Source organism: Oncorhynchus gorbuscha, linkage group LG23 (genome assembly GCF_021184085.1).
Source record: "Oncorhynchus gorbuscha isolate QuinsamMale2020 ecotype Even-year linkage group LG23, OgorEven_v1.0, whole genome shotgun sequence".
Lineage (NCBI taxonomy): Eukaryota > Metazoa > Chordata > Actinopteri > Salmoniformes > Salmonidae > Oncorhynchus > Oncorhynchus gorbuscha.
This window is the reverse complement of record NC_060195.1, coordinates 35353841-35359379: the sequence shown is the minus strand read 5'-3', so window position 1 is coordinate 35359379 and position 5539 is coordinate 35353841.

Here is a 5539-nt window from a genome sequence, read left to right as displayed (position 1 = left end):
GCCATTTACAGGAGCAACCTACCTTAAGAGCCTTGCTCAATGGCACATCGGCAGATTTGTCCCCTTGTTGGTTATGGGATTGGAACCAGAAACCTTTATACATTTACATTTACATTTAAGTCATTTAGCAGACGCTCTTATCCAGAGCGACTTACAAATTGGTGCATTCACCTTATGACATCCAGTGGGACAGTCACTTAACAATAGTGCATCTAAAACTTAGGGGGTGGGGTGAGAGGGATTACTTAACCTATCCTAGGTATTCCTTAAAGAGGTGGGGTTTCAGGTGTCTCCGGAAGGTGGTGATTGACTCCGCTGTCCTGGCGTCGTGAGGGAGTTTGTTCCACCATTGGGGGGCCAGGGCAGCGAACAGTTTTGACTGGGCTGAGCGGGAGCTGTACTTCCTCAGTGGTAGGGAGGCGAGCAGGCCAGAGGTGGATGAACGCAGTGCCCTTGTTTGGGTGTAGGGCCTGATCAGAGCCTGGAGGTACTGAGGTGCCATTCCCCTCACAGCTCCGTAGGCAAGCACCATGGTCTTGTAGCGGATGCGAGCTTCAACTGGAAGCCAGTGGAGAGAACGGAGGAGCGGGGTGACGTGAGAGAACTTGGGAAGGTTGAACACCAGACGGGCTGCGGCGTTCTGGATGAGTTGAAGGGGTTTAATGGCACAGGCAGGGGGCCCAGCCAACAGCGAGTTGCAGTAATCCAGACGGGAGATGACAAGTGCCTGGATTAGGACCTGCGCCGCTTCCTGTGTGAGGCAGGGTCGTACTCTGCGGATGTTGTAGAGCATGAACCTACAGGAACGGGCCACCGCCTTGATGTTAGTTGAGAACGACAGGGTGTTGTCCAGGATCACGCCAAGGTTCTTGGCGCTCTGGGAGGAGGACACAATGGAGTTGTCGACCGTGATGGCGAGATCATGGAGCGGGCAGTCCTTCCCCGGGAGGAAGAGCAGCTCCGTCTTGCCGAGTTCAGCTTGAGGTGGTGATCCGTCATCCACACTGATATGTCTGCCAGACATGCAGAGATGCGATTCGCCACCTGGTCATCAGAAGGGGAAAGGAGAAGATTAATTGTGTGTCGTCTGCATAGCAATGATAAGAGAGACCATGTGAGGTTATGACAGAGCCAAGTGACTTGGTGTATAGCGAGAATAGGAGAGGGCCAAGAACAGAGCCTGGGGACACCAGTGGTGAGAGCGCGTGGTGAGGAGACAGATTCTCGCCACGCCACCTGGTAGGAGCGACCTGTCAGGTAGGACGCAATCCAAGCGTGGGCCGCGCCGGAGATGCCCAACTCGGAGAGGGTGGAGAGGAGGATCTGATGGTTCACAGTATCGAAGGCAGCCGATAGATCTAGAAGGATGAGAGCAGAGGAGAGAGAGTTAGCTTTAGCAGTGCGGAGCGCCTCCGTGATACAGAGGAGAGCAGTCTCAGTTGAATGACTAGTCTTGAAACCTGACTGATTTGGATCAAGAAGGTCATTCAGAGAGAGATAGCGGGAGAGCTGGCCAAGGACGGCACGTTCAAGAGTTTTGGAGAGAAAAGAAAGAAGGGATACTGGTCTGTAATTGTTGACATCGGAGGGATCGAGTGTAGGTTTTTTTTTTCAGAAGGGTGCAACTCTCGCTCTCTTGAAGACGGAAGGGGACGTAGCCAACGGTCAGGGATGAGTTGATGAGCGAGGTGAGGTAAGGGAGAAGGTCTCTGGAAATGGTCTGGAGAAGAGAGGAGGGGATAGGGTCAGCGGGCAGGTTGTTGGGCGGCCGGCCGTCACAAGACGCAAGATTTCATCTGGAGAGAGAGGGAGAAAGAGGTCAGAGCACAGGGTAGGGCAGTGTGAGCAGAACCAGCGGTGTCGTTTGACTTAGCAAACGAGGATCGGATGTCGTCGACCTTCTTTTCAAAATGGTTGGCCGGAAGTCATCTGCAGAGAGGGAGGAGGGGGGGGGGGGGGGCGGAGGATTCAGGAGGGAGGAGAAGGTGGCAAGAGCTTCCTAGGGTTAGAGGCAGATGCTTGGAATTTAGCGTGGTAGAAAGTGGCTTTAGCAGCAGAGACAGAGGAGGAAAATGTAGAGAGGAGGGAGTGAAAGGATGCCAGGTCCGCAGGGAGGCGAGTTTTCCTCCATTTCCGCTCGGCTGCCCGGAGCCCTGTTCTGTGAGCTACTTGACACAACGCTCTTAACCGCTAGGCTACCTGCTGCCCGGATTAAGAGCAGAACCAAGCACAGGTTCTCTCTAAATGAGATTAACAAGGAATCATCACCGAGGAACTAAAGGAACACTGAGGTGTTGAACCGTGTCCCTGAACACTTCTGGTCCGATTGTCTTTTGACCTCTCGAAACGGATTTGATTGTCTTCTTAGGGGGAAGCTTTTTAAGTTCGTCACATCTTCTTTGAAAGATTCTCTTTGAACCTGTGATTCTCGGAGACAGTCTACGGTGACCGGTTGTTACTGATCAAAGAAACTGGCTCGTTTTTTCCCACTGTTTGTGTTCACTCATTCATACTGAATCTTTACATTATCAGCAGATATCATCAAGGTCTGTGACTAATCGAGGCAAATATGTGAGCATAGATATCTGTCAGTTAGATGTGCAACAACTCAATCTACTATAAGAACCTCTGTACTTACTGCAAGTGCGATCAATGCTAACTGTATCGACGCTACAAACAGGAGGATGAGGAAAGAGGAGAGGAGCTTCATTACCATGGTATTTACTTACGGTCGGACTGTAGACTATGACATAGATAATGTTCTTAATCTGATTAAAGACCATTAGACCGACTGAGAGGTAGGGGTAACGAATGAGAGTCAATAAAGCAACTTTTAAACAGTCCCAGGCAGGTGTAATGCTAGGTAACAGGCTCAGCAGAACTCATTGAGTGCTCCGGTTCTATTCTAATGACGAGACCAAGGGTTGCTTTCCTCACGGGTCAATATAGGCTGGACGCTGTGGATAAGTGTAGTTGGGAGAAGTTTGGAATGTCCAAATGATCTTTATTGAACTTTTCCCGCTGGCTCTGATGTGATGCCGGGCTTATTGTAATTTGATTTCATACATTTCCCTCAATCTGAATTTCAGCGTTACAAACCAGTGAGATCAGAATGCATGTAAGCATTTATATAACGGCTCTCTCCTATCTCCTCCTCTGACGAAGAGGTAGAACAAGGATCGGACCATAATGCAGCGTGATGATGATTCATGATATTTTAATGAAGGAAAAACTATACATACAGAAACTACAAAAATAACGAATTGAAATAATGAAAACCGAAACAGCCCTATCTGGTGCAAACACAAAGACAGGAACAATCACCCACAAACACACAGTGAAATCCAGGCTACTGTCACGCCTTGGTCATTGTATCTTGTGTTTTTGTTATATGTTTGGGTAGGCCAGGGTGTGACATGGATTTATATGTTGTATTTCGTATTGGGGTTTGTATTATTTGGGACTGCGGCTGATTAGGGGTGTGTCTAGTTAGGCTTGGCTGCCTGGGGCGATTCTCAATCAGAGTCAGGTGCTTGACGTTGTCTCTGATTGAGAACCGTATTTAGTCAGCCTGACTTTCGCGTTGTATTTTGTGGGTGTTTGTACCTGTCTCTGTGTAGTAGTCACCAGATAGGCTGTAATAGGTTTCTCGTTTCGTTTTGTTGTTTTCATATACAGTTATTTCATGTACCGCGATTATTTTCATTAAAGTCATGAGTAACCTACACGCTGCATTTCGGTCTGACTCTCTTCATACAACAGATGAACGAAGTTACAGAAACACCCACCACTCACAGACCGAGCAGCGTGTGAACTGGCAGGAGTTAAAGGAGGACGTTATGGACAGCAGAAGCATGGAGTATACTACGTGGGAAGAAATCGACAGGTGGGCGGCCGACCCAGAGCGAGTGCAGGAGCCCGCCTGGGATTCCCTACAGCAATGCGAAGAGGGCTATAGACGTATGGAGTCAAAGAAAAAGACACGCCGGAAAAATGGAGAGGCGCTGGTTTAAACAGGCAGCGACAGCTGGAGCAGCAAAGGGAGGATGAATTATTTGGAGAATGGACATGGGAAGACGTGTTGGATGGTAAAGGTTGTTACACTTGGGAGGAGATATTGGCCGGAAGAGATCGCCTCCCATGGGAACAGGTGGAGGCACTAAGGAGAGCAGAGGCAGCGGGAGATAGGAGCCGACGATACGAGGGAACACGGTTGGCAAGGAAACCGGAAAAGCTCTTGAGCTCGGTGCTCAAGAGCTCCAGTGCGCCTGCACGGTCCGGTATATCCAGAGCCAGCTCTACACACCAGTCCTCCGGTAGCAGCTCCCCGCACCAGGCTTCCTGTGCGTGTTCTTGCGCCAGTACCACCAGTTCCAGCACCACGCACCAGGCCTCCAGTGTGTCTCGCCTGTTTAACGCAGCCGGAGCTTTTCTCCTCTCCTGCGCTGTTGGAGTCTCCCGCCTGTTTAGCGCGGCCAGAGCCTTTCTCCTCTCCTGCCCTGCCGGAGTCTCCTGTCTGTCCAGCGCCGCCAGTGCTCCCAGTCGGCCCAGCGCGGCCAGTGCTCCCAGTCTGCCCAGCGCGGCCAGTGCTCCCAGTCTGCCCAGCGCGGCCAGTGCTCCCAGTCTGCCCAGCGCGGCCAGTGCTCCCAGTCTGCCCAGCGCCGCCAGTGCTCCCAGTCTGCCCAGTGCTCCCAGTCTGCCCAGCGCGGCCAGTGCTCCCAGTCTGCCCAGTACTCCCAGTCTGCCCAGCTCCGCCAGTGCTCCCAGTCTGCCCAGCTCCGCCAGTGCTCCCAGTCTGCCCAGCTCCGCCAGTGCTGCCAGTCTGCCCAGCGCCGCCAGTCTGCCCAGCGCCGCCAGTCTGCCAGGATCCGCCAGCGTCGCCAGTCTGCCAGGATCTGCCAGAAGTGCCAGTCTGCCAGGATCCGCCAGAAGTGCCAGTCTGCCAAGATCCGCCAGATCGGCCAGACAACCTGAATCATCCAGTTCCACCAGCCAGCCAGGATTTACCGGAGCCTACTACCTGCCTGAGCTTCCTCTCAGTACTGGGCTTCCTCTCAGTACCGGGCTCCCCCTCAGTACCGGGCTCCCCCTCAGTACCGGGCTCCCCCTCATTCCCGGGCTTCCCCTCAGTACCAGGCTGCTTTTGTCCCGGGCTGCCCCTCTGACCCGGGCTGCCCCTCTGTCCCGAGATGCCCCTCTGTCCTGAGATGCCCCTCTGTCCTGAGATGCCCCTCTGTCCTGAGATGCCCCTCTGTCCTGAGATGCCCCTCTGTCCTGAAATGCCCCTCTGTCCCGAGCTGGCCCTCTGTCCCGAGCTGCCCCTCTGTCCCAAGCTGCCCCTCTGTCCCGAGCTGCTCCTCGGTCCCGAGCTGCCCCTCAGTTATGTGGGGATCAGGGTGAGGACTATTAGGCCATGGTCGGCAGAGAAGGTGGATTATCCCAGGACGCTTAAGGGAGGAACTAGGACATTTATGGAGTGGGGTCCACGTCCCGAGCCAGAACCGCCACCATGGACAGACGCCCACCCGTACCCTCCCTA